Genomic DNA, 12,073 nt, shown 5'->3' on the forward strand with positions numbered 1-12,073 from the left:
CCATCTGGATGTCCTCTTTGGAGAAGTGTCTGTTCATATCTTCTGCCCATTTCTTCACTGGATTATTTGTTTTGTGAGTGTGAAGTTTGGTGAGTTCCTTGTACATTTTCGATATTAGCCCTTTATCTGATATGTCATTTGCAACTATCTTTTCCCATTCTGTCGGTTGCCTATTAGTTTTCTTGATTGTTTCCTTTGCCTTGCAGAAGCTTTTTATCTTGATGAAGTCTCAAGGGTTCAGTTTTGCTTTCATTTCCCTTACCTTTGAGGATGTGTCAAGTAGGAGATTGCTGTGGTGGAGGTCTAGGAGGTTTTTCCCTACTTTCTCCTCGAGGGTTTTGATGGTTTCCTGTCTCACATTCAGGTCCTTCAGCCATTTTGATCTTATTTTTGTGTATGGTGTAAGAGACTGGTCTAGTTTCATTCTTCTACATGTTCGCCCAGCCAATCTTTTGGTGGACTTAGGAGTCAGAAAAAGAAAACCAAGCAAGACTGGTTCAAATCACAGCAACTCAGGTAAACTGCTTAATGTCTCTGTGCCTTTGTTTTCTCATCTGAAAAAGGCAGACATGGCCGACTGGTCACCTGCAGTCCCGTTCTCTCTGATGGCCAACAGCATGACTCTGGGACCCAGCGGGCCACTGTTGGGACTTGAATGTGGCTGGGAACCAGAGGTACAATGGCGTCAGAGCCCTGGGACTAAAACCTCCCACATCTAAGTCTGGAGGCCACACACTCTGAGTAAGCCATCCTCATAGGCAGAGCCCTGGTCCACCCAGAGGGGGTTCCCTGACGTGTGTGTGTGTGTGTGTGTGTGTGTGTGTGTGTGTGTTTCAAGGGAAAGTTCAGTACTTCTTTCTTTCTTTTTTTTTCCTGCTTTTTATTTATTTTTGAGAGACAGAGAGAGACAGTGTGAGCAGGAGAGGGTCAGAGAGAGAAGGAGACACAGAATCCGAAACAGGCTCCAGGCTCTGAGCTGGCCGTCAGCACAGAGCCTGATGCGGGGCTCGAACCCACAAACCGTGAGATCATGACCTGAGCCAAAGTCAGACGCTCAACCAACTGAGCCACCCAGGTGCCCCAAGTCCAGTACTTCTGACAAAAATGGCAAGATGGGTTCCAATCGGCAAAGTTGGGAATGTGGTATGGGCCTTTTTGCAGGCAGTGAAGGTAAAATGAAATACTCTTTACAGAGTGCTTTTTGTTGCTCTTTCACACAAACACCACCTCACAAGATTCCTTCTCCATGAAGTCCTCCATGCTTTGTCCTTGCTGAAGCAAATTTTCTGTCCTTTGAACAGTCTCTACACGCTGTGGCTCCTGCTTTTACCCTGGTGTTACAATAGTCTGTTTTCTTATCCAATAAGACTTGCAGATAAAGTGCATGACTTATTTCATAACCCTGTTCAGTCCCTGGATTAATGGTAGAATATTCTAAGAGAGCCAAATAAATACCTGCTGAATGAATGAATGACGTGTGCCTGAATGAATGCATGGCTTAAATACAAAAAGCTTTTTCTCAGGGCTGCTTAACACACTCTACTTTGTCCAGAACCTTCCCACTGCACATATTTGGGTGCTAGCCCTGTCTCTTTCCTCCTCCCCATTTCCTCATTGTAACAGATCCTTGCCCTCCACATCTTATTTGGCTGCTTCGATGGTGTGAGCAATCATGATATTGTCATTGGAATAGCTTGGAAGACCCCCAGCTGCCTCGCCTCAGTGACAATATTAATAGTGACAAGTTCCAGGGCCCACCTTGTGTGCTGGGTATGATTGTTTGGTTGCCAAAATGGGAGGTTAATGGGCAGACACCTCCCTGGTCTGACCCTGTTACCAACCCCCCCACCCCACATTCTGATTCTCTTCAACCCCCGTGAGATTCACACCTCTGCTGAATGGCTGAGGGATGCGTGGCTACACTTAGAAAAAGACAACCAGTAATTGAGTTAGCGGCTGCATCAGTATTTTAAGCAATGATCACGCCATGTACATCCCTGACAGGAGCCATGTGCATCCACTGAAAACCTAGGCGCCTATCTGGTGCTCTCTCAGGGGGGCTGGTGAGATGAGGAAGTGTCCTGCCCACCAGTTAGGGGGTTGGACACCTGCCCCTTGTGCTCTGGGGCTCTGGCAAGGGAGAGGCAGTCCCGGGGAAAAGCAGACACTGGCTCTGGGCTGATGTCCTTCGTGCCTTGGCCCACAGGAGAACTCTGAACACCTGGAGCACCAAATGAAGACAGAAGCTCATTCCCCAGTCGCTCAGAAGTGGGGCTTGTTCCATGGCCAGGGATCCCCGCTGCTCTACAGCATGTGCTAATAAATCACATAAGCAGAAGTCATTGGTCACAGTGGACATAGAGAGTGGTTCATGAATTCTCCACTTTACTACTGAAAAATCCGACTGAAACGAACCAAAATTTTGCAGAGGTCCCCCCTGCCAGCTAACTGCTGCTGCCCGTGCGTGAGAGGGATGGCATGCTTCTGGTGGCATGGATTTGGGCACACCGGTCTCAGCCTGCCAGGTACTCCCTTCCAGGGAAATGCAAGCAAACCAGAAACATTTTCTCCTGGCAAGGGTCAGGAGCATCCCAGCAGAACAGGGAAGACGGGGCTGAAATCATCTAGTCTTCATCCTAAGAATGAAAGAGTCGATGTGTGTGCTGAACTTGGCATCCGGGGGTTCCGGGGGCTGGAGGTTCATGAAAAAGAGTCTGGACTTTGCAGCTGGACATACTTGGTTTCAGTACTGGCCCCAGCCCAGACTACACAATATCCTTACTCTCTCGTCTATTAAATGGGGCTAAAAAATGCCTCTTCTCTCAGGTTCAATAAAAGAGCTAAACATTAAATTCCTAGTAAGGTGACTGATCCAGCCCTGGGGAAGCTAATGACTTGTCACCTGTGTTATCAGCATCCTTGTTTTCCAAGTTCTGTTCATCTGAGGATACCATGTAGCCCTTTCTTTGGGCTCTTGGAGTGAAAGTTCAGATAGGACTGGGTCCTAATGCCTTTATTTTTACACATAGGGAAACTGAGCTTGGGAAAAGAAAGTCATGAGAACGGATCACACAGCTCATGACAAGTATTTGGTTTCTGTGCAGCCAGGCAGAACTTCAAGAAGATTTACGGCAAAAATGAAACAATTAATATTAGCCCTTACTGACATCCAGATTAAAATCCAAAATGGGAGGGATGCCTGGGGGGCTCAGTTGGTTAAGTATCTGACTTCGGCTCAAGTCACGATCTTGGTTCAGTTCATGGGTTCAAGCCCTGCATTGAGCTCTGTGCTGACAACTCAGAGCCTGGAAACTGCTTCAGATTCTGTGTCTCCCTCTCTCTCTGCTCCTCCCCTGCTCATGCTAATGCTCTGTCTCTCTCTCAAAAATAAACATTAAAAATTTTTTTTAAAATCCAAAATGACAGTTGAAGTCACTGTTACCTAATTGTAGCAACCTTGGAAGGTCCAGAAAGAGACCCCTCACTTGTCATAATGCTTATTTATGCTGCATCTGCCTAGGTTATTGATGACACACCACGTATTTATCCGACCAATTTGATGAAGTGATTCCACTATTTAGGATGTCTGCAAAGTTGCCTGAAATCAAAAGCTCTCAAGACAAGAGTTGGGATCTTTCAGATCAGGAAAGGGTCAGAGAGGGGTATTTGCCAAGACGTAGACACTGTGACCCTGGGATCATGACCTACAGTTCTTGTGTTTCCACTGTTAATAATTGTACAAACACCCGAAAGACTTCATGTTTGCATACCATTTTATAATTTTAAAGCTCTTCCAAAGACGCTATATCATTTGATCCTAAGTGCCCCTAGTGGAAGGTGGAACAGGTGCTTTTAGGGACTTATAGTTGGTAAAACTCCACAAGGAGATGTGAAGTGACCAGTACAAGGTCAGAAGGCCAGACAATGGCAGAGACCTGATTGTGATGTGGGTTAAGACAAAGAGTTTTGAGTTTCTGCTGCACACACAGCCCTTCTGAACACAGCAGCTGCAGGTAAGCCCTTATCTTGGCCTTTTAGCTTTATGTTTCCAGGTCAGTTACTCCAGGTCAACCATCTGTTGACTGTACATTCCAAGGGCAAGGCCATAGCAGGCAGGAATCTGGCCTCCTGACTAGGTTCTGCTTGCAGGTCACTGATCAGGAGCATCACTGGTGAGATGCCAAAGGCTGGGTGCTGTCATGGGAATCAGAAGGGAACCCAAGGGAACTCTGCCCTTCTTAGGCAATCCTCAGGCTCTCTGTGTCCTGAGTGTTGAAGAACATTAACAAGACTTGGGGTAAATGGGCAGGGAACACAAGCAGCCAGAGCCTGACTGCTGGGGCTGAATCCTGCTCACCACCCACAAGCTGTGAGACTTCGGGCAAGTCATGTACCCTCATCTGTTTCCTGGTCTATAACAAGGAACTCATATCGCAAGCACTGTGAACTACTGTTAGGAGAATTAATTGAGTTAATAGTTGCCAAATGCATAAGACGGTGCCTGGTACGTGGTAAGTGGTTTTTAACTGTTTGTTAAATAGTGGCAGACCTTCTGAGGGCCAGACACTGGCCTGGTAGCACAGCTAGATGGAGGAGCAGGGCATACCATGTCCTTGGGGAGCCGCTGGCCTGTATCTGTCTGTGCAGGGTGATCGTGCCCTCCAGTGGGCTGTTGATGTTCAAGTTTACAACTGCTTTACCCAACAGGGCATTTAAGAACTGATTGCTAAACAACTTTCATGCCAAGAGTTAGAAGCAGTGAGGAAGGGAGGATAGGGCCCCTGCCTGTGGATGTTCAGAAAAGAGCCCCAGATGGTACATGTCAGTGTCTCTCTCTGCCTTTTGGGGCATAGCAACCCCCGGAGTGCTGTGGCCATCGGGCTCCTGAAGGTGGCCAGCCCCTCTGAAATGTGCTGTAAGACTTCGAACCAAAACAGAAAGTATATAAACTATCTCATTAATAACTTCTCATATTCATTCCACGTTGACATGATAGTATTTTAATTTTTTTAAGATTGTATTAAGTAATCTCTATACCCAACGTAGGGCGCAAACTTACAACCCAGGAGCTAGTCACATATCCTACCGACTTAACCAGCCAGGCGCTCTGATGTGATAGCATTTCAGACATGCTGAATTAGATATGCTATTAAAATTCAGTTCACTTGTTTCTTTACCACTTCGTTAAATGTGGCTATTAGAAAACTTTTAAATTTCATCTGTAGTTGTATTTGTGGCTCACATCATCCTTCTGTGAGAAGGCACCACTCTACTTGGCCAAATGCTAAATGAGAGAGCTAAGTGTCAGCAGACAGTGCACTGAGTGCCCCCTACAACAGCCTTCAGGGGAAGGCGAGGGCTGATCTGGGCCTCAGGGAGCTCTTTCCTGTGTATCCAGAACCCAACACAGGCTCGTTCTTAGTGGATGCTCATTTTTAGAATTTGAATTATTGGTGAAATGCGATTTGGCCATGGGATGAGAAAGAGGCGGGTAGGCAGCCAGTCCTAAGAACAAAACCTCGTAGATTCAGAGGATGCCTTGAACCTGAAGCTCATTCCTCAGCACACCTCAAGGTGATCGAATTAAATCAAAGCCTTCCAACACCTTCTTTCTCCAAGTGCAGGCAGTGACCATCTGGGCCTTCCCTTTTCGCAGAGTTGGCTGCCTTTGAGTCAAGCCCTTTGGAGGACCCGGCTGGCTTAGGCTCCAGGCCTCCATTGCTGCATGCTGTCTCAAAAAGCCTTTAGTCCTGATGGCCTCCAGGCGGCACCTAGCTTCCCGAGGACCACATCCCCACACCATCTGCGGGAGGAAGTTTGGGAAAAGTTGGGTCTGTGCAAATGGCTGTCAGGGAAGGGAGGGGGAGGGCTCAGGAAGGCCAGGTTGGGGGCTGTCCTCTGAAAGCCAAGACTAATTCCACAGTCTAGCCACTCCGTCAAACGTTTAGTGTATCCGGGTGATTGTTCCCTGGTAGGCCACGACGTCTATCTGCTGGGCCTTTTGTCATGTTAACTGCAGCCGATCAATGGATTGAGGTCAGGACTTCTGATGTAGGTGCAAGCTTAGAGGGAAAAAAGTCTCAAAGATTCATTTTTTCTCGTCTGGTAACACTCCGGTCACTTATTTTTTCTCAGTTAGCCTCTGCCGCTCTAAAGTGGATATTGATCAGTGCTTTAATGCAAACCTGTCAAATTAATTTTGCAGACCTGGGATATGACTGGCCTAAAATTGCTTCTGCATCTGTTCTCTGCAGCAAGCCTATGAATTTTAATCACGGCCAGAATGGGTTGGTGGCTTTTTTTGTTAGAAACTTGAATAGGAAAGGTTTAAACTGTAAATGCCAGGGAATGATGCTGTTTTGTTCTTTTCAGAAACTCATGTGGTGGAGGTCAAAGAAATTATTATGTCGGGTGTATTCTTGGCAGATGCTGTGGGAAGCTTTGCGGGCTGGCTTTCTACAGAGCTGCACCGGGGAGCTTCGAGCCTCCGTCCGTAAACACCTGCGTTCTGGAGCCACAGCGCTGAGGCCCCGTGGGCATCGCAGGGTGTGGCTCCTGTCTTGGTTGACCCAAGACACTGCTCACCCCCCGGAAAGGCTTGGATCACACTTCATTCTGAAGATTTTGTTTCCAGGCCTGGCTTTGCCTCGCCTTCCTCATGAACTTCAGGCAGGACAAAGTGGCTCTTTCTGAGAGTCAGATGATCATCTAAAAAGCATATCTGATGTCAAGACCGATCCTGTGGCGCTCCTCTCCCAGGGATGGGCTCTCTGGCTGGGACCACACTTGCGCTGCGGAAGCCTGGGGTTTGGCACAGAGCTCTGCTAAGGGTGGGAGCCCCTCAGCCTCTCTCCGGGACACCCTCAGTCTGTCGGCCACAGCCACCACCCTGTGCCCTGGTGGGAGACCCCTCCACACTTCCAGATCTGGGAGCGGAACTAGGGCTGCCGCACTCCAGCTAACACCCCACTCCTGGATGTCACCGCTGCTGTCCTTGCACCTCTCTGCTGCTCCTACCCCCTTGGCACTTTTCCTAATTGGACCTCTGAGGCAGGCAGGCCCTTTCACAGGGAAAGATGTGGGCAGCACTTTTAGTTGCCCTGGGAAGGGCGAGACACAGCCTCCACAGGCGTCCAGGGGCTCCGTCTCCTCCCATCTGGTGGCTGCACAGGGTTCCCTCGGGGGAGAATCAGCCCTGACCATATGGGCCTTCACCGCACAGCACCGCCATGTTTATATGGCGTACTTACTCTGTACCTGGCTCTATCCTCAGTGTTTCCTACATTACCTAACTAACCCTCCTCAAAACCACACAAGGACAGTATTGTTACCAACCCCGTGTTACTGGGCGAGGCTGAGGACCGCAGAGGTGAACTAAACCTCCCCATGAGGCTTGTGGCAAACCCAGATGCTCTGGGCTCTGTCTGTCTGTCTTTGCCCATGTGCAATGAAGTGCGTGATGTGGAGTCATCTTGCTGGGTTTCCGAGGCTTCATCTGTGTTATTCTTACTTGGTAAAACTCCAGATCCCTCAAGGGTAGAACCCCTTCTGCTTCTTGAATATTCAAATAGATAAATAAGGTGAAGGGCCACATGGTCACAGAAAATAGGTCAAGAAAATGTTTGGGGGCCACTTTGGTGGGAACTCTGATGGACTGAGCCTTACAGAGTAAAGGGGAGAGAAGCCGGTAGAGAATCATTTCATTTTATGTCAGCGAATCCTGACTCTCCAGTTATGAGGGACTCCAGAAATGGGAGGTTGTGAAGTAGACTCCCTGCTGCCTGGAATAGAGAGCTGAAGGATCTAGAAGCCATGAAGTGCAGAGCTGAGTCAAAACCCTCAGGTCAGGGAACTGACCCCCAGAGAACTCCCAGGAGGGTCCACAAGACAGCAGGATTCAGAGGCCTGTTACCTCAACATTGTCAGAGATGCAGATACCCCAGTACCTGTTGGGTAAAAGGACATGACCCCTCCCTGTCCTCCCCCACCCCTGCCCCGCTACTGCCCCAGGAACCAGCCCCTGGTTATCTAGAGCTTAGCCAGCCTCCCACTCCTCTTCCCCGCCCGCCTATCATCGCTGCTCCAGATAATACTCAGGGAGTCAGAGGCCCCTCACACCGCCCTGTGGAGAGGCCGTGATGCCATCCAAACTGAGCTTGAAGTTGTACTTGAAACTAGACAGAGTTTTAATAATTGAAAGTGATCCGAAGTTTAGGGAATATGAGTTGTCATTGAGGAATGGAGGCGGGAGATGAAGCATAGCAGGTTGTCAGTTAGCAATGGTCAGAAGGGGACACCATTACATATTCACGCCGCACAGAGCTGCAACTCCCCCACAACCTCACTCATGTCATACAGCACACATGTGCTCTACAGGACACACACCCTGCTGGGAACCCTGTGTGGGCTAAGCAGAACTGAAGACACCTTCTCCCCATGCAGCCCTGACTTCAGGCCACTGGGGGCCGCCCTGGCCCTTGTCCCCATGCAGAAAAAGTACACTTCCCTTCTTGAGTACCTCCAAACAGGCCTCATGTTCTTTGTGGCCAGAGGGACAAAGCGAGCTGCTAGATCCTCAGTGACCATCCAACAGAGTTTCCCAAGAGCATGAGGTAAGCACTGCTGCATTAATGATGACAGAAATCATTGGAGAGACTTGATTTACGGGCTTAGCCACCGTTGTGACTCTGTCCCTCCATTTTTTGGCTCTGCCTGTTGACCTCATTCCCTGGACCATACACGGTGGCAGGGATGCGGCTATGGGCTCACGCTTCCCCCCACCTCCAAAGAAGAGCATTGTCTCACATACAGTTTTTAAATGCTGAGAAAAGCCCCTGACTGCCTAGGTTGGAGCGCCAGCTCTCCCCTTGGACTGGTCCCTGAGGACGATGGGAGATTCTGTGATTAACTCAGCCTGGATCATAGGCTGAGCCTATGAAAGCCAGAGGGCTTCTCTTACCAAGAAGCCAAGAACAGGTAGCATTGGAGAAATCAATCCCAATTTAAGTGTTTTGCAAGGATTCCTTGATTATTTGTGGCTGTGCATAACTTTGTGGGGAGTTTATCAAGATACCTCTAGGGAACCGATCCTTTATCTGCCAAGAATGCTGCCCCCAGTCCAGCCTCATTGCCTCAGGGATGGTGGCTGAGTCTCCCCTTGTGAGCAGGCTCCTCAATGCCAAGCAGGAAGCCCGGGACTCGGAGCGCCACTCAATGAATCTGTCTTGAATGAATGTCTGCCCGAGTGAATGAATGACCATATGAATGGAAGGAGAGGAAATGAAAAGCTGTTAGACACACACACATCCAGAGCTCACCTAACCACAGCGCTTCCTGCCCTCCAGCCTCCCGCCTCCGCTAAAAGCTTTGTTCCATGTAATATCAGGTTTGGGCTCCTCGGTCCCTGAGGGGAGGGGAGAGGGCCAGCTGCTCTGTGGTCTGCAGGAAAAGATACGGGCTGGGGATTGGGGAGGTTGTCCAGCCATTAATTACCTGTGTGACCTTGGGCGAGCTACTTAACCTGTCTTTGCTTCAGTTTCATTGTCCATCCAATGGGACTGTGCTCTCTGCCCCACTTAGCATCCACAGCAGGGCTGAGGAGAACAAACAGTATTAGAAAATGAACAGCATTTAGAAAAATGTAAAAGAAAAGAAGAGCATAGGGGGAGGGACATATTATGCCATGGGCCACCAACAGTGGTACCACTTTGACTGTGGTGCTCAAAGTGAGGTGTCCGTGATGGTATAGCCACAAGAGCATCCGGGCCTCCACCTGGAGAAACACCTGCAAAGAAAATTCTCCAACAGTCCTGAGGACCTGCCATGTGCCCAGCTTTGAGAGACAAAGAGTTAAGGGAGAAAGAAAGGATACTCCTTGCCCTTAAGAAAAGATACACAGCCCCTCGCCCCAAAGCAATTAGCTTCTTAGTAAGGGATCAAGGACATGTCACAGAAAATTAGCCAGTAAACAGATATTTGTTGAGCACCTACTATGGACCGGGCAGTGTTCTAAAATCTAAGGATAAGAGGTGGACATATAGAGTTCAACCTAAAGAGCTACCCATGGATGAAGGAATGAGTAAATAGACAGGGCATGCATGGTTTTAAGCCCTGATAAGTGCTGTAGAGGAAAAAGAATAGAGTAATGTGACAGAGAGTGGCTGGCATAGCATCTCCATTAGCACAGTGACCATGGAAAGATGTTGGTGTGAGAGCTGAGGCTGAATGAAGAGAAGCAGCGAAGGGAGTGCCACGCAGATGAAATGGCAAGTGGGGAGCCTGGGAGGGCCAGGAAAAGGCCATCGTGGTGACCAATAGGTCAAGTAGAAGCAAAGGACTGGCCAGAAGGTGGCTGGGTCCCAACCGGAGCTGTCCATGTGCAGGACTGTGCACTTCCTGCAGGAAATGGAAATCCACAGGTTAGAAGCGGGGACACGACATGATCCAAGGACAGATAAGCAAGCAAACATGGGAAAATGCTAACAGTTGGTGACTGTGAGCGATGTGGGCATGAGACTCGTCATATTCCTCCTGCAACTTTTCTATATGTTTGAAATTATTTTTGGAATAAACAGTCAAGCAATAAAAAGAACACTCTGGCTGCTGGTGGGCAGTTGGTGGCTGGGGCGAGGAGGGGGTCGGGTGAGGGAAGCTGGTGCCGGAGGTAGAGAAGGGAGGCCAGTGAAGAGCTCCAGTCGGAGTCTAGGTGACTTGGATCAGGAAAAGAGGGAAAGAGAGGCCATCCTTGGGATGGGTTTATGGAGGCTTGTGTTAGTTTTGTATTACTGCTGTAACCAGTGACCATAAACTCAGTCATCATAAACAACATGAAGTTATCACCTTACAGTTCTGTAGGTTAGGCATCTGATCCTTCTCCCGGGGCTAAAATCACGATGTTGGCAGGGCAGTGTCCTTTTCCAAAGGTCCCAAGGAGATTCCATTTCCTTGCCAGGGGCCACTGTCCAGATCTTGCTCATAGCTCCCTACATTGCAGAACCAGCAACCAGGTTTTGATTCCTTTCTATATGGTTACCTCTCACTCTGACCACAACCTGGAAAGGTCCTCACATTGAAGGACTTGCACGGTTGCATTGGGTCCACCCGGACAATCCGGGATGAGCTCCCAATCCTAAGGTCCTCAACCTTAATCGTATTAGTAAAGTCTCTTTTGCCCTGTAACATGACAGATTTGCAGATTCCCCAGATTAGATCCTGGGTGTCTTTGGGCTCCATTATTCTGTCTACCATGAGGTAGAACCCTGAGGATTCACTGATGGACTGAACATGGGTATTAGAGAAAGTGAACTGAAGACAGCTGCTGGGCTTTTCCCCAAAAACATGCATGATCGGTGGAGCCATCTCTGAAGACAGCAAGCCCCTGGAGGAGTCGGGTGGTAGAGCCGATAGTTCTCTTCCAGATGTGCCAAGTTTGGAATTGATGTGTCAGGACTCATTGGAGTCCATGGGGGCAGGGGTGGTTGGGAAGGCCTCACGCCACAGCTCAAGGCTAGACAGCATAGGCAGAGGCCGGGCCCAGAGCAGTCATGTGTGTGTGGTGGCACATGCCTCCTCAACTCAATAAATAAGTACAATGTCCCAAATCTGTCTCCAGGCACTCAAGGCACAAATATCTCCGTAAGTAAAAGATGTCCTAGAAGGGAAGGGAAGGCCAGATGGAGAGAGGCCTGGACAGACAGGTTGGAGTCTGATTAACAGGGTCTCACTTGCTAGGCTGTGGGGAGTGGGCCTACTGCAGGGACAAGAGATAGCCATCCTGGGGCCTCAAGGAGGGGAATGACATGGCACAGAAAAAGGACATGGGAACACATGGCAGACAACAGTCTTTAAACAGGCACCAAATGGGCCGAGTGTGGAGGTGTGCAGAGAAGATGTGGCATGGGGCCATCGAGGACATGCACAGTGGCTGCAGCCCAGCTGGGAAGCACTGGCTAGGTCTGCCCCTGCCCTGCTGTTCCTGCCAAGGGGATGGGGGTGGTGCCTTGTGCTGATGGGCTGTGCCTGGGCACAACGGGTGGGGGGACGGAGGAGGCACGGAATGAAGAGGAGAAGCATC

The 12,073-nt window shown here is 49.3% G+C and overlaps 1 protein-coding gene across 1 annotated transcript in view; it reads right to left on the minus strand.

Moving 5' to 3' along the window:
• LOC115278019 overlaps window positions 1-9,525 on the minus strand; it is a 27,664-nt gene extending 18,139 nt beyond the window's left edge. Inside the window, exon 1 of the mRNA XM_029922454.1 lies at window positions 9,493-9,525. The gene's annotated coding sequence lies outside the window, so the exon portion shown is untranslated. The remainder of the gene's footprint in view (window positions 1-9,492) is intronic.
• Window positions 9,526-12,073: the final 2,548 nt, after the last annotated feature.

The sequence above is a fragment of the Suricata suricatta genome, chromosome 14 (assembly GCF_006229205.1).
Source record: "Suricata suricatta isolate VVHF042 chromosome 14, meerkat_22Aug2017_6uvM2_HiC, whole genome shotgun sequence".
Lineage (NCBI taxonomy): Eukaryota > Metazoa > Chordata > Mammalia > Carnivora > Herpestidae > Suricata > Suricata suricatta.